This window comes from Diachasmimorpha longicaudata, chromosome 9 (genome assembly GCF_034640455.1).
Source record: "Diachasmimorpha longicaudata isolate KC_UGA_2023 chromosome 9, iyDiaLong2, whole genome shotgun sequence".
Classification (NCBI taxonomy): Eukaryota; Metazoa; Arthropoda; class Insecta; order Hymenoptera; family Braconidae; genus Diachasmimorpha; species Diachasmimorpha longicaudata.
In genome coordinates this window covers 4,637,293-4,658,274 of record NC_087233.1, presented here as the reverse complement: position 1 = coordinate 4,658,274, position 20,982 = coordinate 4,637,293, and the positions used below count along the sequence as shown (strand labels likewise).

General features: G+C 40.5%; 1 protein-coding gene across 1 annotated transcript in view; it reads right to left on the bottom strand.

Moving 5' to 3' along the window:
- The window catches only part of Rab26, a 99,264-nt gene that overhangs the window by 57,121 nt on the left and 21,161 nt on the right, over positions 1-20,982 (bottom strand). The window lies entirely within an intron of this gene.

The following is a 20,982-nucleotide window of genomic DNA, read 5'->3' as shown; positions in this document are numbered from 1 at the left end:
TTTCACAAATTTTTTTTTCCTCAATAAAAAACAACCAGGTTCATCCAATTTGAATTAAAGTGGTCTAACTCGATCGTCGGGGCAATTCACACGCAAAAAACAATACAAAGACTCACTTCATCTATTAATTTCATTATAACTTCCAAAAAATCGGTTTCAAGATGAAAAATTCATTTGCCGATAACTACAAAAGTAGAGGGGCAAAACGGATCTTTTTGTATTCATTCGACGGTAAAACTTTCCATCTTTCCACCACATCCATTCCCCCTTCAACTTTCCCCCCCGTTCTGCCCCACATTTGTTCATTAACTCCCACCCATCAATTAGAATTTTTTGTCATCACTGAAAATTCAGGAAACTTTCAAGGAAAAAAAATAATAAAATGAGCCGTTCTGGCCCGCACCGTAGATATCAATGCCCAAATCATAAGATATAAAAATTACAATTTTTTAAAATAAAAAAATATAAATAAATAACACGAGCTAATTCATTGACGATTCAAAATCCAGGAAAATTTCCCGCAAAAAAGAGATTCATTCTCCCATTCTGCCCCGTCAGGTCGATCCAACCCCCCAAACATTACATCATCCTCAATTCCTAACCTACCGGGGCAAAACGGATCATTTTTTTTTTAATTCGACAGTAAATTTTTTAATATCAATGCGGCATACCATTTGACACAACATGACATAATTTATCTCTGTCATCCTTCGGCTCAGCTCGCATTTAATATTTCTTCTCCACGATGTTTTACGATAGTGTGTGGGGCACGTGGGCGGGCCTGAAGATGATTTGAATGGTGGAAGAAGTGTTGGTGGATGAGAAAACAAGAGGAGAAAAAAAGAAATGAAAAATCCCAGCGAAAAGAGAGAATTGAGAGAAACGAGAAGAGTCGACGTGGCGAATTATACTTTCATGAGCTCTCCCCCCCCCTACCCCCCACCCTCCTCACCCTCTTGTGCATTTGTAATTAAAGCGTGTGCCGTAACTCTTTATTCTGTAGATTTTTTTATTGCTGTTATCAGTTGCCACTCGATAATCGATAATTTGTAACTTCACAAAATCATTCTCTCTCCGTAAAACCGTAATTATCTCGAGAATTAGTAATTTAAATTGGTCAATTTTGTTTCTCTTTAAAGGTAAAAAGATTTACGATCGAACGCAACGAAAAAAATTATCCCGTTTTGCCCCGGTTGATGGAAAGAAACGGGGCAAGTAGAAAAGGGCTTGAATATCAACGCAAACGACGGGGTAATTGTCCCGTTAATTTTACGAATTCCGCTGGGGCAGGATGGGTTTGTCGGTAGGGTACTGAGTCGGAAATTTTCTCAGCTTTTGAACGAGCCCAGGTGAAATGGCGTATGTCCCATAGAAGCCGAGATATTCCCCAAAATGTAAGACGATAAAAAAAAATTGGCCAATTGAGGGTTTTGTATTTCTCGTTGAGTCGATCGGTTTTGCCGTTGTGTAGTATTCATCGTGAATGTGTGCGAACGACCGGCACCGACCAATGCAAAGGCACCAGACTGTGAAGACCTACAACACGGGTACTTGTTGATTTATAGCCCATCCACACCCGCGGGGAGCGGTTCACTTACCTTCGAAAATAAATGTATGCCAAATTCTTTTCTATTTTTAAATGAAAACCTTAGGTTACAACGATTATCATTACTTCATCGATCCTACAATATTCTGGAAATACCTGAGAACCCCCAAACACATGAATAATCAACCCCCGGTGCTTAAAACTGTCATTAACCACTTGCCAACAAAAATAAAATCAATCAACATTTTTCCCCATTTTCAACATTTCACTTTTTACCGAATATCTCCCAACCCCCTGACGTTATCCAATCGCACCCTCCGCCAACGGAAAGCCCCTAAAATTCTCCACAAAACAAGAAAAAAACCACCCATTTTGCCCCTCACCATCAGTAGAAAACTGCAAAAATCCAAAAGTCCCCTTAAAACTTCATCCCCCCGAACGCACCCCTAGCCCCCCTCAGCAACCACTCTAAACCAGTGTTCTGGATCGGAAATTTCCCCAGCTTTCCAACGACCCCACCCCCATCCTCCTCGCACCCCCCCACCCACCGCAAATGGCCTCATTCCAAACCCCCCAAAATTTTCCTCAAAAAAATTACCCCATTTTCTCCTATAAATTGTTATCTCACCCAAAAAAAAAAAAAAAACATTATCTCCCACCAAAAAAGTACATTCCCAATGCCCGAACAACAAAGTTGAAGAAGTAAAGGCGAGTCAAAACCCGTGCGGTTGGCGTACGTGCGAGTCTTGCTGATCCTATGATGCGATAAGCGACCTCTTCTCCCTCTCTCCCTGGCAAATATCCCCCTCCCGCCCCTCTTCACCGCCTACCCCCTCCCCCCGTGCCGCTGCGACCGCTGCCCCTCTATCGGAGTGCCACCAGAGTAGAGTGAAAACGAGGAGAAACGGTATACACTCGGCGTATGTGCACGAATACCTCCCCACGAGGCCTCAAAGAAGAAAAAAAAAAATAAAACAGAAGGATTCAACGATATCTCTGTCTCACTCGCCGGCTTTGCGCCGACGGCAACGTGTTCCCAACACAGTGCCAACTCTCACCCACAAATACACGGACGAATGGACAATCGATTGTGTGCGTTGTGTGGATGGGATACGAACACTTGCGCTCTTTCAGTCCGGTTCCCTCTTTGCGGTCCAAGAGGGGCTTTTTTTTTTTCCTGTCTTTATCCCTCGCCCGCGCGAATGGAAGGCGAGAAGGAAAATACTTGTCGGTCACAAAGGCATGTGCCAGTGCGGCATTACGTGGTGGGTGATGATGGGAGGATTCCATTTTTTTTTCAGATAATTGGGGAAAAATTTTGAGGTTTAGAACGATCAGGGGGTGGGGAAGGGGTTGGGGGTGTCATGGAGTGACGAGGGGGATGGGATGTGATAGATCGGGAGATTTACCGACAAATCAAAAAAAAAACGAACGATTTTGCTCGGGTAGATCGGGAGTTAGCGGGAAAAATGTAAAAGCGATCAACGATCTATGGAGTTTTTCGGGATTTTTGGGGGATCTACTCGGGCAAAAACGACGGTTTTGCATCTAATCGGGGGGAAATACCCTCGACTATCCGATGAAGTCATTTCCAATTGGATCCGCCCCGATCTTCTGGAAATGATCTAGCGATCGTCGAATGATCTATAAAAATTGAATTGGGATTTTCTCCTTAACGGTTTCAGCTAGACGCTTCGTTTTTTTTTTAATTTGTGGGTAAATTTGGCGATCTATCGAATGAGCCCAATCCCCAGCTCCTCCGATCGAGAGTTATCGCGGAATATTGGGGCGATTTTGAATCGTCAGTTGAAAAACGAACGGTACTCGTTTCGAGAGATAAAATCGTGGGATCTCGTCGAAGGTCATTCCCGGATAATAATTAAATGTACCCTAGGTGATGGCAAATGTCCGGAAATGCTAGTAGGAAAAAAGGAAGGAGAAAATAAATAGGCGTTCCGAGAGTAGAAGGCGCACAGTGGGCGCCTCTTGTTCGTTCCACTCCATAACGATTCTCCGACTCCTTTCCACCCGTATCCGAGGTGGCCCCACGTGTTTTTGTGTCCCACCGAATTTACAATGAGCCCGAGTCAACCCCTGGGCAGTGGGTAGGAAGGTGGACTGCACCCAAGACCGGAATGACGAGACCAGGATCACACTCGCGTACATATTGAGACCAGATGCCTCCTCGTTTCTGTCTAAATTATTATTCTCGTACTTGAGTGAAAAACTCTCATTCTTTTTCTTCTTCGGCGGATACGTAACGTCTTATGATGCACATTGAGTTGTTTTCTCACGGATGAATTTGGGTCTGGAAATCGTGGGGTGAGATAATGCGTTATCGGGGCTCACGGAAAATTATCGGATATTTTTCCGAGATCGATTGCCTGTTTTGCAGAGGGATTGACGAATCCGGTTATTCATCGAATGAATTCGGTTGAATATTCTTCTCTGATTCGTTTGAATGAAGCACACGTGCGTTGAAGTTGATTATAAATTTTTTTAATCCAGTTAAATATATTTTTCCACGCGATTAGAGGAAGACAACGACTTTGTTGATGCAAAGGAGTATTCGGTAATCGTCGACGAATCTCGATTGATGGAACACGTCATCTAGTTCACATCGACGGTTCATGATCATCGTCTTCAGGGAGAGACATTTCCACGATAAATTACCGGTGAAATTCCATGAATCATGGGACATAACGGAGAACAAGAAAAAGTGATGATTATGTGGGTAAAAATTGCAGTTGCGAGCGGTTAAAATTACTGAACTCGTCTAGTCATTTTTACTGACTTTAACCTCTATTTTCCCGCACCCTCTCATCAACGTTTGTTATCAGGCGTCACATCGCACGATTAATCGGATATTGACCGGTTATTTTGTGGGGAAATTTCTCTTCGTGTGTGAGCTCTACAACCCCTTGCACAATCCCGTGTACAACCCCTGTAAAATATTTTTTTCTCAACTGACCATTCGGTAACTATTACCGATCGCTTCATTTGAACGAACATTCCACAGCTCAACTGAATCGATCGGTAAATATTACCGAATATTTAGTTGTTCTAATTCAACAGCGATATTCGGTAACAGTTGCCGGACCTCGTTAACATCAACCAAATTATTCCGTTCTTATAAAACACTTGATCTATCGACAAAAATAGCAACGATATTTGTTCAATTGATTATTTATGTGGAGACTCGTGAAATGGAAGTCAAAATTGTTTAAGACGATTTAATTTTTCTCGGATGAATCAGAGACGTAGATAGATATTTTGGGCGTTGGTCAGAGCATCATTACTGGTCATTATCACCTCTCCCCTCCATTACCCCCACTCCTTCAACAGGTGGATCGTTCCATCGTCACAATCCAGTCAAAAGGAAACCCAATATCTCAATAAAATAAAATTTGGAATTTCTTCCAGTCATTTTGCCCTCAAATCCAATTAATTAAATACCTTCTTCCCAAAAATGGTCGCCATATTTTCCATAAATTTCCAAAAAAATGTTCAACTCTCCCGAAAAAAGTCAACGCAAAACGAAATTTTTTATTCCCATTTTTAAGTCGCTCGAGTGTTATCGAAAGTCGATTGAGAATATCACATTTTTTCACCGAATTCCGGGCCCAAAATAGTTTTGACGTCTCAAAATGTCCTACGAGATGCACAAAATGGTGGATGAGATTGTTTGCATCGTCCTTTACACGTATTTTCAATGGTCTAACGCTGACTCATTGAGATTATTCTCGAGCTGAGGTTATTTCTTGCTTTAAAGTCGTTCCTTTTTAAGACCAACGACGCAAAAACTAGTCGCGTGCTTAGCTAAACGCTTGTGCGGCCTTGGGGCTTGTTGCATCGGTGCACAAAACATTGGGACGTGAATTGAAATGGTTAAGTACGTAGGGCTGTTAAAATATTAACTCTCGTTATTTATTTCCATTTTTAAAGAGAAGCGTCATTAACTTTAGAAAATGCCGCTTACAGCAACAGATGCCATTTTTTCATCACTATAAATGTGCAATTATTTAATTAGGGAGTCGTTCTGGGAGAAATTATTATGAAACATTATCTGCAGAGAATTTCCAGATCTACAAAAAGTTTCTTTTCACATTTTCGGTAAAAATGATTCATTAACTGGGTAATTGCGTAATTAGCAAAAATTAAAAACGGGAAATTCTTCCTTTCACAATTTCAACATTGATTGATTCATTATTGGGAATATCTCAAAAACTACTGTTTGGAAATAAACGCACCCCATTTCATTCACAAGCTGAGAAAATTTCCGATCCCAAACACTGGTCATAAATTGATATCAATCGATTGGTTACCAGTACACACGCAAAATAAAACACCGATATTGGAAGAATCGGGAAAATATATTTTTCAATTTTCGCGGGTTCTAAAAAGTCGATTGAGACGATTTTTTTTTTAATTCGATAGAAAATATTTCGATGCATCAAGTGCTATTAATTGTAACCCTCTACTCTCCCCCTCCCCTTCACGTGATAATATCAAAGAGACCACAAAATCATCTGTTTACAAAATAACGAAGAAATGAGTAATTAAATCCGATTGGGTATTTAATCATAAAATAATCGCTCAGTATAAGATGTCAACTATCGAGTCCAATAATGTTGCCACATTTAATGCCCACATTCCCCTCCTAACATTCCCACCCAATGATTTTACAATTTTTACGACCTTAATCGCTTGCTAATTGGCCATCCGCCATTTTACCCAAAACTTTACGATCTCAATCCCCAACGCGTCAGGATTATAAACCTCCAGGAGCGCCCCCCTAGCTCCATAAATTACCCGAAAGTCGTCAACGCCAGGCCGAACGCCAAAATAAAAACACATTTTTTTTCAAATTTAAATTCTTCAACTTTCACAATTTCCTCAATTTCCCTGGAAAATCTGAGGCTCAGAGTCCATTCCATCCAATAGATCGGGAAATTTACCAACAAATTAAAAAAAAAATCATCCGTTTTGCCCCATTCCTTCATAAGTTACGAGCGAAAAACCTTTTCGGCGGGAAAACTCATTTTTGGGACTTATTTTAAGTCCAATTGGAAATTTTTGATTTTTCAAATAATATCACACACGATTTGTCGGCTCATGAATTGAGAAAAATTCTTCCTTCAATTTTATTCACCCCTCCTCCGGGAATAAAGGCCGAGAGAGAAAATTGGGCCCACGTGTCACTGGGACTCAAGTCCCCCTAGTGCTTAAACGTAAGAATAAGAATATCATGGAGAATGAAAAAGGAATAAGCCTCACCTTTTATATAATAAATATACCTAGGCCATAACGAACCCAAGTTGAGGCCTGTAGCGCGCGCGAGTGCGGGGCCCAACGTCGGCGGCGCGTGTCACGGGGGGCAGCTGGCAGCGGGACCCCTTCATTGTGTTCAACTCACCTCACGTATAACATACATAAAAAAAATCTATATATACGTGAGGAAAACGGTCTCTAGAGGGAAGCAAACTACGGCCCACATAATGGGCCTCAAATGGCCAAATTATAGAGCGATAGTCCTAGTGTCTTAGCGTTTTGGGTATCGGCATCAACAGTTGTAACGTATTATTTAGCATAAAGCGGATGTTTTAACATTTATTTCGATCCCAATCTATTTATTTTTGGGCCTTATCATTATTTATCTATCCAAAAAATCCTCTATTCCCGGACGTTTTGAATGCACGAGTGAGAGCCCACCTTCGCAGAATAAAGTTTTCCAACGTCCATTTACGTCGACCACTAAAAAATTGGGCCCCACGAAAATTTTGGGCCTCACACAAATTTTTTGGGCCTTACCTTAATTCTTCCTCGCCCCTCCATCCTCAACCAAGGGGTAACAAGCCCAAGTGATATTTTTTAACGGATCAGAATAAGGCCCATTTTACCCCGGTCCTTCCAAACAAGGGCGCAACAGCTTTGCGCCAATAACTCGGGAACGAGTGCTCCAAAATGGATAGTTTTTTTTTTTAAACTGCAGGTAAATTTTCCGACCTATGGAATGGGGTCATTTTCGACCCCGTTTTTTATCGCCCTTGAATTGTTCCTCAAGTTTGAAAGCAGATTTGAGACAAATTCTTTATTTTTTCATCGATCACGTGTCGAAGTGGTGTAGAATGACACTTGTCCTCGAGACTCGTGAAAGAATCAGTAAAAATAGAACGGCTGTATGACCAAACGGATGACAATAACATTGTCATTAGGCATTCACTCCGGGATTTTGGGGCATACCACGCTTTACTACAAAACCTTAAACGTACGTGTACGGGTGTGAGGCACGTGCCAACAACAAACTTCCCTTTTATTGTCACTCTATCTCCCCCACCACTCAACTCCATCGAAACGTCGCACTTCCCCCTCCACTCCCTCTGGGGATAACCTCAACGAATTAATTACTGACCTCTAGGAATCCCCACCCAGATTTTTTGCGAAACAAATCGCCATTTCATGTGATTATCACTTTTTTATTCAAAATTTTAGATCGATTAGATGACAAAAAAAAATTCTCTCCCACCCAAAAACTGCTAGGGGTGTGGAGATAATTTTTATTGGGTTAAAAACCGAGATTTTCCCCCGTTTAAAATTTTTTTGCAGTATTTTTTTTCTTTAAACAATTTGTTTTTATCTCACATCAAGTAGAAGACCAGGAATATTTTTTTCTGTTAAAAATTACGATTTTTTGGAGTTGAATTCCACATTTTATCGGATTAAAATTTTTGGTGACATCGCTGAGGGTTTGAATGATGCGAAAAAAATTTTTTGACGCGAAAATATGCGGCTGATTGTGAAAAATTGAAGAGTCGCGTTCAACACATTCACATGCGGTATTGTATGACCACCGCGCGTCAACCGAGTGTAATAGACTCGAGCAAGGCCGTGCGCTGGGTGACTTGGCTAAGTATTGACCTCGTCTCCAGGGCGACTCGCATCCCCAGGCGTTACCGTGGGCAAAAAAAAATTTTCCAATTTTCCCTTCACTCTTCCGCCCATCCAAAGTCCCACCAAAAATCCGGGAAAATTGTAGTCTCTTTAAAATAATTTTTTCCAGTCGTCCAAAGTCTCGGATGGAGTCAATACTTATCAATCCAGGGACAGATACCAATCGACCGAGTCCTCGTGACGGCACAACTCCACCGAGCGACGTAATTTCCTTTTTTTTTTCTTCTTCAACTCGCATTCGTTTTATTTTCATCTCTCGTGTTGTTTTTTTCCCTTTTCTCTGTTTCTGTTTTATGTTGCAGGTAAAATGCCACACAGAGCGGCCCTGATTGGTCTCACCGTGAATGTATTACCAAACAAATGGGTTTTGAGAGAAAAATGAGAATAATGAGGGACTCGGGGGGGGAGGGGGATTTTAATCGCGTGACAAATTTTTGCTAATCGGCTTCTCCTTAGATTTCGCAATCCGGGAAATTTCATTGGAATTCTCGAGACACCTTTGCGATAAGTTTTTCGTAGAAAACTAAAACCTCGACGCCAGCTACTTTGCCACCTGTTGCCCTGACATGGCAAAAAGTGGAGGATAAAATATTGTGGAGTCTTTCATCGATATTTCTCGCAGGAAATGAAAATGTATTTTATACTTTGAAAAAATAGAAAGAAAAATTTTTAAAGAGAGAAGTTTGAAACTTGTGGTGTCTTCCGCTATTTGTAAGAATTTTTAAGTGGAAAAATTACCTAATTTTTTATAATTAGTGGAGCGGCTGAGAGAATTGAATTCTGTTTTGTTGAATAAAGAATTTAATGAGTCGAGAAAACATTTTAAAAATTCTGGTCGACGTTTAGAAAATTTTGTAAAATTTGAATTCATTAGAATGATTATCCTCTAGTGTAGGAAAAAGTGAAAAAAATCGACTCCTTTTATGATCGAGGAAAAACAAAAATTCACAACAATCATGACAATTCATGACAATTTGTTAAATCGAATCTCTAGAAGAATTTTTCTATCTCCAAATTTGTTAAGAAAATCCAATTTTGAAACCGCGAACAGACGCAGAATTTTTGTAAAATCTGCATTTTTTTAAATATTTGTCCTATCGATAGTTAAACAGTGACTCCCACCAGAAGTCGAGACCCCGACGTCCTTGATTTGTCGTGATAAGCCCCCAGCTCAAAGTATTATATTCACCGGCACATAATACACTATCTCCCATATTTATAAAACCTAAACGTTAAATGTACATGAAATGTTTTTCTGTGACATTTGCGTGTGTTATCTGAATGAAATAACACGGCAGTTGTGATACCGATGTTACTGTCTAGTCGCGATACGAGATAAGGTGAGATGCCCAAAATGCTCGTCGATCGAGGTCGATCTTCGAGGGGTTTACGATTAGCCCTTAAAACACCGTTTCTCGATATCTCGACGATCGATCGATCTAAAAAATTCACATCAGTCTGATCCAGAATTTGGAGTTACTTCCGCTTGGATCGGGATGACTATCGATTACCAACGATAATTTTTTTAGATAACCTCGAAACGAGATATCGTATCGCAAATAGTACTTCGTCGATATCTCGAATTATCGAGGGGTAGAAAGAGGTGTGATGGGTTTGTCATGGGTTTGTCATGGATTTTCGACAGGACGTTCCGATATTTGCCGACCTAATCGATCACTTGTTCGGGTCGATTAGCCCTCGCGATATCTCGAAACAACCGGAAATCGATAAGGATAATTCTAAAGGTTTCGAGTACGTTCACATGTTCCTCGATATATCGAAAAGCTATTAATGTATCATCGAAGGTCTGGTGAAACTTCCGGGCGAATAAATCGATTTTGATCGATAAATTTTGGACATAAGTTTGCGATATCATATCGCAAATAATTTTGTTAGGTCTCGGTAAATCGAGGGGAGAGGTCGGTGTGATGCGCCTTCAACCGGAAATTCCTCGCGCGATTGGACGATACCAGAATGAATTGCCTAGATCGAGTCGCCCTCGAGAGATGTCGACCTACGCGAATCGATAATGAAAATCGCGAGGACCTCCGCCACCTTTACACTTTATTTAGAACTGATTCATTGAGAATCTGCAGACACTTCCGGTTGACAACGTAAAATGGCTATCGATTGTCCGAAATATCGAACGATAAATCGATTATTTTCGATATCTCAAAAAGTCGAAGGGCGGAATCGGTCGGGTTGATTCGCCTCGTAATGTTTACAGCTGCCTAACAACACCAACATCGATTATCTACCTTAGTTGGTCCTCGAGATATCTCGAAACAAACGTAAATCGATAGTCGATAGACAACTCCCACGACCTGCGCCATTTTTACAACATTTCAATATCTCGAACAACGATTCACGATTCATAGAGAATTCCCTCGCCTCCCATCGAGAAAGTTTAAAACTATCGATTTTAATCGATACCTCGCAAAAACAACTTCAAAACCAAAAATTGTACCGCAACGATTTTCCCTCGATATCTCGAAATATCGCGGGGTAGAATGACTCGTCTTGTTTTTTCAACCGGAAGTGTTCCCGGAGAAGAATCGATTGTTTGTGTCGATCGATTCTCGATATATTGAGAATGAAAAGAAATAAAGTGAGATTACCAAGGATGAAATTTAAAGCCTTAACCTGAAAAACTATTTATTCTGCTCGAAATTTAGGCCTCGTGCCTTCTCCTCCTTCACTTCTTTATTTTTATTCTTCCGAGTGACTCGAGTGTCTCTAATCTCTGGAGTGAGGTTTACCCGGGGGTACTTTTCGGGGCCGTCCAAAAGGACGTGGATGATCGCACATAGGCAGCTGCCTTCCCCGCAAAGGATGAGACCAGATGGCTCTTTGGGGCCTATCCTTCGAAAATGTAAACCCATACCCCGGTATAGCAATGTTGCCAGCGCCCAAACACACGATGACCGCACTAAAATACGAAGGACAAGTATCGTAAACAGACGGGAAGAGCATTCCGCATGGTTAAGCCTGATTATTTTGCATTTTTTATCCTTGAAAGTCTCCTTCACTCTTGAAATCCCTAGAAGTCACCAAAAAATGGATTAAAAGACTCAGTTACAAAAAAAAATTAGTTGAACTCCTCAGATCAGTCGCTTCTCGATTTTCTTGAACCGATTTTACCGCCATTTCCATAGAATTTCCCCAAATGTCACTAGAAAACGAATTAAAAAACTAGATTTCCATGTTAACTAATTGGAGATCGATCGAGAGCAAATCGGGCGAAGCAAATCGACTACTTTGGAGACAAGGATCTTCCAAAAAACCCGGTCAAGATCGCTCGTCTCTAGCATTTCCCCAGAAATCACTAGAAAACGAATTAAAAAACTAGATTTCAATGTGAATTAAGTGGAGATGTAACGCGACTAGATCTCAATCAGTCCCATGAAGCGCTGGGGCCTGTGATCTCCATAAATTATAAACTTTTCGGACAAAATCTGTGACACCTCCTGCAAAAGAAAAGTCTCCAAACTCCTCTAAAAGTCACTAGAAAACGGAAAAAAATACTAGATCTTCCGGACGAGTTGTACGTATTAAAGGGGCTTATTGCTTGATGAATCTAATACCCCTCAATAACCCCCTCCAATCACCGCCAAGGCATTAAAGAAATCCCTAGAAATGACCAAAAACTCAAAAAATAACTAGATGTTCAAAGCGGAATATCTCCTGCCTCATGAATCGCAGAGAAATTTTCTTTTTTTTACGTCATAGCTCATCTTTCGATCTACACACTGCGGTCATTATCGACACCCCCACCCCCCACCCCTCCTATTGATATCCCGCGTAGTGTGCCTCTTTGAAGAAGGGGAACAAAAAAAGGCAATAAAATTCGAGTAAAGAAATACCCCAAACTCCCCCCAATTATCTTTCACCGGATGACGCCTGACCATAGGGAGCTTGTCAATTCCCAACGGTACGCACTATACGTCCCAATGATGTTTTGCTGTCGCATTGCATTAACCGAAGAGGAGCGTTACGAATTAAAGGGGTACCAAGGGGGTCGACTTGGCCACGCCCTCTAGCTCATTATTCGCCTCCCCCCTCCCCCTATGGTGACAAGTACACCAAGTAGGGGGATGATAATCACTGCAGTTAAGGGGAACGACAAATTTATCAAAAATCACTAGCTAAAAATTACCCATTTTGCCCCGATATTTTAGAAGAAAACATTTGAAAAGTGATGTAAACATTTTAAAAATTTAAAGAATCAAAATTAGAAAATTAGAAAATTTTTATTTTGATAAAATTGATTTTTTATTCTTTTGAATTATTTTTTTTTTCGGAAAATAGCGGGGTCAAATCGATGGTTTAATTTATATTTATGGAAAATGGTTTCAATCAGCGGACGGGGTCAGTTCAAGCCGGATGTCCCCTTTCGTTTTGGCGGGGGATTTAATTTCAAAAAATCATTTTTCATTTGAAGTATTTTTTTTAATTTTCCGACTAAATATTGGGGTAAAAAGGGTTTTTTTTCTACTCGCAATGGTCAATATCTGGACGTATGGAATAGGAATAATTCCGAACCCTTATCGCCCTTCGCTTTGGCGGGAAATTCAATTTTTTAAGTGACTTTTCATTGAAAGTATTTTTCCGAATTATTTATCGAAAAAAGTGGGGTATAATGGGTGGTATTGTTTACTACGATAGTCGATGACTCGACCTATCGAAGGGGGTCAATTTCAACAACATGCCCTTTCGGTTTGGCGGGAAATTCAACTCATTATAATGATTTATCCTCTCGCCGTTTCCTTAACTTCCATCAGAAATAATGGGGGTAAAATGGATCTTATTTTGTATACCCGTATTCTGGAGGATTTGAAAGTCCTTATTCTCTAGAATGGGGTTAAAAATAACCCCATTCTTCCACCGGGATGGGAAAAAAATTGAAATTCGGGTGTTTCCGAGGTTTCGAGGTTTTTTTTCACCGGGAAAAATCCTCGTTTTTTTTGACAATTCTTTTGTTCACGACAGTCGGGGTGTATCTTAATAGAATGATGAGGCAGACGGTGCGTCTGCGGTCAACTTTGTTGCAATACTTCCAGGAGGATTCAACATTGTACGGGTATCGCGAGAGAAAGAGAGAGACAAAATAAAAAGAACGGGGGACCACCGGAAACGGCCCATCACCGCCCCACGCTCTCTGCTTCCGTTCCCGTGACTGACTTCTCGTAGTTTTTTTTTTTTATACATTTACTGTACATCCAGAGGTAGCGACTACTAAAATAAGTGTCACCGGGGGAAACAGCGCCCGCGGACTTGAGTCAGTAGAAGAAAAATCGAGAATTCCGCATCTAAAATTTGAATTTCCCGCTAAATCCCGCATTTCCATGTATTCGCGGAGGGGGAGGGGCTGGGGAATGGTTCGATAATCTCGGGGAGGAAATTTTTTAGAGGGAGAAAAATAAAATTGCCTTTTTCCGCTTCAATTTCTTGTGAATTCGGAAAAACCAGAATTTCCGTATTCAGAGGTTTTTGGGGAATATTGACAGTTCTATGGGGGTAAAATGGGTTTCTTTTTTTATGAATCGATGGAGAATTTCTTGGCGCATCCGATGGGGTCGGTTTTACTCCGGTATTTGCATTTTTTCCACCGAAAATGAGGGGAAATTGTCTATAGGAATTTGCGATCTTGAAAAAATTGAGCGGGTCAGTTTAAAAATTGATAAAAATTGTTTTAAGGGGGGATAATAAGGGTCGGACTCGTGATAAGGTTCTCGTGGAGTCACTGACCCCCCCTCACAAGGTCACGGTGACCAAACCCGGGCGCAGCAATGGCGCACAGCCAAAATTCCAGGGGAACGAGAGAGAAAAAACGTGAAATGGTTTTGTTGCGAGGGAAATATACATTTGCAAATTCATGCACGAAAGCTCGAGCAACGGTTTACCGCTATTATCGTCTTGTTACGTGGGGACTAGTGAGCTTCTGTCGAAGGATCAATAGAGAGTGCCCGGTTCGTCCAATAATAGAGGATAAGAGAGTGAAAAAAAAAAGGGAAACACAAATAGGTCGATAATTTCGGTGTAAAGACGAATATTTCTGGTTTCAAGGGTTGAAAATATTTTTAAAATTTTATTTCAATCGTCCGCGGGGGCAAGAACCCCAGCAGAACTTCAGAATAATTTAAAAATTACTGCGGATTTTTTTTTGAACGATTTCTCGGCGGTTTTTTTCACGTGAGAAATTTATTTGATGGCCTGCTAAGGTTTTTGGCGGCAGATAAAAATTGGAAAATAATTTTTTTACCGCTTCGATGCTGCTGGACATTTGTTTTTATGTATAATCATCCTTTGTGAAGTTGTTTGATACCGTTAGCCGTCCTTTGGAACCGAACAGCTCGAGTTTGAGGCAAGAAAAACATATTCCTTACGTTATTTCCCGTTTCGCGTTTGTGCGCAACATTTATTACCAATTATTTTTCCTCATTCCCTCGGCCGGTGAAGCATGTGCGTCAGTTCATTGCCTTCTGCGAGTGTACTGGCACTAATGGAGAATGCAGAGTGAATATTGTGAAGGAGAATAACATTTGTTTTGATAAAACTTGAGAAACAATTTTAAAAAATTGGGATTATATTTTTCCGCGGTTTCTCTACGCTAATTATCCCTTTAATGAGCGGTTTTCATCGAAAACTTCATGAGACCTTATCTGTGGAGGATTTAATTCTCAAAAAAAAAGTTGGAGGGACATTTTTTCTCAAAACCCCTCAGTCCCGAGATAATTCCAAAAATGGAAAATCAAGTTTCATTTCATTTCTGCGCGAATCACGTTGAGTCGCTCGGTAATGTCGCAATTATCTGGATAATTATCACTTCCAGCGGAAAAAGTCATCAGGAACTTTCTGAAGGAAATTTCATCCTCTTCAAAAATGGTCTCTTGACGTTTTCTTGTCAAGTGCATATTTTTCGAGATAATCCAGTAATTTGGGGGGAACTTTTGTCGTCTCGAGGTAGAAATGAAATTATGGAGATTTTTCTTTATTGTAAATATTTCAGCGCAATTTGTGGGCCTTCGACGCAAATTCCCGACGTTTTCCTGGGGTTCGGATCCGTTCGTGAAGTGTCTTACGCAACGCCCCACGTAACCTGTGATTGGCACGCACCGGGGGGAGGGGGAATGGGGGGAGAACGCGTGTTTATTTAATTATCCTATGTATTTTTATGGTATTAATATAGACTCGAGTAAACAGTGGTTACGTGCGGGAATAATTGGACTGCTTAGCATGATTTTCCAGCATAAATTACCGGACTTTATCGGCCCCCACGTGGGTAAACCCACTGCACTGATAGAATAATTTGTTTGATGTTAACGAGGTCCGGCAACTGGTGCCGAATATCGCTGTTGAATTAGAGCAACCAAATATTCGGTAATATTTACCGATCGATTCAGTTGAGCTGTGGAATGTTCGTTGAAATGAAGCGATTGGTAATAGTTACCGAATGGTCAGTTGAAAAAAAAAGATTTTGCAGGGGTTGTACACGGGGCTGTACAAGGGGTTGTAGAGATCACACACGAAGAGAAATTTCCCCACAAAATAACCGGTCAATATCCGATTAATCGTGCGATGTGACGCCTGATAACAAACGTTGATGAGAGGGTGCGGGAAAATTGAGGTTAAAGTCAGTAAAAATGACTAGACGAGTTCAGTAATTTTAACCGCTCGCAACTGCAATTTTTACCCACATAATCATCACTTTTTCTTGTTCTCCGTTATGTCCCATGATTCATGGAATTTCACCGGTAATTTATCGTGGAAATGTCTCTCCCTGAAGACGATGATCATGAACCGTCGATGTGAACTAGATGACGTGTTCCATCAATCGAGATTCGTCGACGATTACCGAATACTCCTTTGCATCAACAAAGTCGTTGTCTTCCTCTAATCGCGTGGAAAAATATATTTAACTGGATTAAAAAAATTTATAATCAACTTCAACGCACGTGTGCTTCATTCAAACGAATCAGAAAAGAATATTCAACCGAATCCATTCGGTGAATAACCGGATTTTTCTAATATTAAAATGAGATAAGTCACTTTTGACTGGTGATCCGTTTTTGGTGGATATCTCGAAATCCAGGGGGGATAGGAAAATTTTGGTTATAACCTTTTTTGTGGAGTAGATTGAGTACTCTAACAAATGTTATGTATAAAATTTCGTTATCTCTCGTAGATTCGGAGATATTGCTCAAAAACTCGGCCTAGAGGTGACTCCACTTGTTTCGTTCTACCGCTTCACTACTGAACTACATATTAATAATTTAAAATTTAAATGTTAAATACAACATAAATCAATAAATTAGATAATATACTAACACATAATATATAGAGTATAAACAAAAATAAAATTGAAATGACATTGAAATTAAATTTTTTCTTTCACATTTCAACTCCAAATTTGTGTTTTAATTCGAATTTTTCATTCCATCTCAGTATCAATCAATTATTATTAATAATCCCCAATGTCAGTCTCATTTCTCAATTGTTTTCAGTTAAAAAAACGTAAAGAAGAAGAGAAGAAAATAGTGAATTGAACAATAAAAAAAAATCCGAAAAAATTCATCGGCGCTGATGAAAATTTATTCAGTAATTTTCTTTGAATTGATATTTTATTTTCGTTGGAGCCCCGAGAAAAGACCTCTCACCCGTAAAGAGGAAAAATCGCCTGCAGGTAAAATTCATTTGGTATCAGAGGCCCCCGGTGAAAGCGCCAGAGCCGAGTGGAGCTACCCAAAGTGAGACAACGAACAAACAGCAGAAGAAGGAAAGAAAAGAGGACGTGACGCGCGCGAAGGTCTCCAGTGTGCGCATTTCAATGAGTCACTGTGTGAGTTACGTCCATGTATACATGGGGGCATTTACCAGTGGCACGAGTGTGCACCCGCTCTATCTCGAACAGGTACGTGTCCCCGAGGTCTCGCGTAAACCTGATCTTCATTGGAAAAAATTTCAAATGCACTCCTCGGATGGACTGAAAAATTGTTCTTTTTATTTCGAGGGGAGGGGAAATTATTTCTCCTTAAATGGCACACATCGATTTTTCATTTAATTATGGGAAATATCGAGAGGAAAATGCGGCGGAAAACCGGGGGAGGAGGAGGGGAAAATTAGGAAATTGTTGGACTGATTTTCGGGGAAAAGAAGATTTTTTTTTGAGGAGAGAAATTAGGAGGTTTTCAGAGGAAAATGGAGGGAAAGTCGGGAAATAGGATGAAAAATTGAGTGGAATAATTTTGCGGAAAAAGTGAAAATTCGGGGGGAGAAAAAAATGAAAAACTATTGGGAAACTCTCCTTTTTTCGTAATTGGGTTCGAGGAAAAGTGAGGAGTTACTTTACAAAAAATGCTCTATATTGATTTTCATTTTCATTATGGGAAAATCGGGTGGGAAAATCTGGGGAAAATTTAGGAAATTATTGATTATTAATTGTCAAAGGAAAAGTGGATTTTTTTTAATTAAAAAAATTAGAAAGATTTGCTCGTAGGGAAATGTGGAGCAGGTTGAGAAACTTTTCCCTTTACTAACCGGAAAAATTGGAAGGAAAATTGAACGGAAAACTGTGTAAAAGGGAGAGAAATTTAGGTATTTAACTCCGGGATTTTCCTCGAAAAATCGCAATTCTTCTGACGAAAGAAACCTACGTAAATCCTCAAAGTCGAGAGCTTTAACGAAAATATCGAGGGACTTCTGAGGTGATGAACGAATGAGGAACAATTCAATATCAATATTTATAATAATAGAATAAATAGGTATAAAAGAATTTATGCTGTGAACTCCGGCTTTTCACGATTTTTCCTCATTAAAAAATCGAAGAAAAATCCGCGAAAGTTGTAAATGAAAAAACGAGAAAATAAATAGTGGGAAAATTGAGAGACTTATCTTCCACCGTTGGAGGGAAAGGTGGTGGCGGGAAACTTGACGGAATATTGAGCGGTATGAAAGAAGGGGATTTTCCCAAGAAAAGCGAAAATTAATGTCGATGGAAATCCACGAAATTCTGAAGTAAATTATCCGGAAATTCGAGAATATGTCATTGATCAGAGCTCATCGATTCGGAAAAAATTGAACCACAGAGACTTTCAGCAACCCCTCAGTGCGATACCACAAGAAAACTCCGGGAAAATGGGGGAAATTCCCAAAGAAAACTGTTTCAAATAAAAAAAAATTCCTTCCAGCTTTTAAAAATTCTGAAAAATAATTTCTTACACCAGAAAAACTCAACAAATTTTTTTTTTTAATCAGGCACATCAGGTCCTAGTCAGGCACCCCCCCCCCAAACCACCACAAATCAAAGACCACGAAAACCAATTTCCCTAATTTTCAAAAACCCTAAAACAAAATTATTTTCTCCAGGAAAAACCGACCAAACCAAAAAATCAGGCGGGCCATATCAATTTCAGGCGCCCTCTCCAACCCCCAGAAAGTCAAGGTCATTAAAATAACCGAAACAACATTTAAAAAACCAAACTTAACTCGCCCTAATTTTCAAAAATCCGGAAAAACAATTACTCCCTCCAAAACTAAAAAATCAGGCATCTCCCATCAACTTCAGGCACCTTCCCCAGTCTCCAAGAAACCAAGTCCACCCTTAAACCCCTAAACTACCCCTAAAACCGAGTTCCCCTTCTTCTCGCCGTCAGCCAAAAAATTATTCCCCAGAACCGAGCGAAAGTCCTGAAAGAAAAAAAAATAAAATTTCCCCGCCACTTCAACAGCCCTCGGAGGGATGAGGCCAGGAGAAATCGGGGGCGACGTTGAAAAAAAAAATGGATGAGTCCTCGGGCCGGTGCGAAACACTGGGTTCTGGAGTAAAAGCGACGTCGAGCGTTTCGACGGATCGATAACGTTGGGTTTTCGACGCGGGGGTGGCACGCGTTGAGCTATAAGGGGAGTGGGATGAAGGGGGGGGGGGCAGGGGGACGCCTCGGGGAGCTGGGGAAGGGGTGAAGGGGTGTTACCATGACAACGGAATTACAGCCGACGCCAGTGAAGCCACGAGGGGGTGGGAGGGGGAGGCTGAAGGGTAGGAGTACATCTAGTTTTGTCTCTTTTTAAGAATCTCGAGGGTTTTCTTTTCACTCATTTTTTTTTCCAGAAGGGGGAGAATCTTGCGGAATCGAAAAAGCACTGGAGAACGCCTGGTTGAGGTGCGGGGGTGGTAACAGGGGGTTGTGGGGGGCGATAAGCTGAGGCGTATTTTTGGAAGATTTTTGCCTGAAAAGTGAGGGCAGAACGAGATTTTGATAAGTTGAAAGGGGGTGAATGGGGGTGTGCTGGAGAGGGAGTTCGTTGTTGGGGTGGGGAATTTTTTCAGAATTTTTGGAGAACTTTTTTGTCAAAAATTGGGAGGGTAAATGCGGTTTTTCGATAGAGAGATTTTTTTGAGAGTCATCTGTTATTTTTTTTTTATTTTTAAGAGTGAGGGGGAGTGTACCAAGCGATTTTTCGTGGCAAAATTATTTTTTTGAATCTAGAGAATTTTTTGTAATTTTTTTTTGAGTAAGTTTTTGCTGTTTTTGCGATCGAAAACCGATTTTCTCCTCAATTTCTATCTTTTCCGTGAGGTTTTGAAGGGCAGAGCTTATATTTAGGGTGAAATGGTTACTTTGAGGTCCAGTAGATTTTCCAAAATTTTTCCAATTTTTTTACCGCAGAAATTCGCGTCGAAAACGCGATTTTTTCGAATCTGAAAGTGCAGTCGACGCTCGAATCTTCAACAGATATCGCTTCGGTACCCGAAAGTCCTTCTCACGTCCCACCCGACACCCAAAAACTTCACAAGTCCCCAGAGATCGAAAATCCAAATCCAAAAATATATTTTTAGCTCCAGAAAATTTTCTGCAATTTTTTTCGTGGAATTATCGAGGCTAAAGTACGATTTTTGTGATACAAAAAAAATTGCATCCCCTTAAATTTCAATTTCTTCCGCAAAGACCTGACAGTCCGACGCCATTTTTAATCCGAAATAGTGACTTTTAGATCTGGTTAATTATCCGATATTTATATTATTTTTTTTCGTTGAATTTTGCGTCAAAAACGCGATTTTTCTGAAACTCGAATTTCAGTCGACGCTCAAATCTTCAATAAATATCGCTTCCTTTCCCAAAAATCCTCGTTACGTCACACCTGACATTTAAAAACTCAAAAACCTCGCGAAACCCGAAGTCACTCAAAGTCAATTTCATCATAAAATTAACTAAATTCCCCTGAAAACTGAAGATTTGATGACGAGTTATCGATTGCCTGTGTTTCACCTCGAGCGGAAAGTTCCACTCGTGTGATGTGAGAGGCGGCGATAGACTGCGCAGACGTCTCCCGAAACGCGTCACCTCGCGCGCATCCGCAAAAGTGGTATTTTTTATCTCCGAACCCACTGACCCGATCGCAAAAATTTTTTCCCCCTCCAAATCCCCACAATTTCGCGCCTCTACCCGATTTTTTTCACGAAAATTCCCCAGAAATCCCCAGAGATA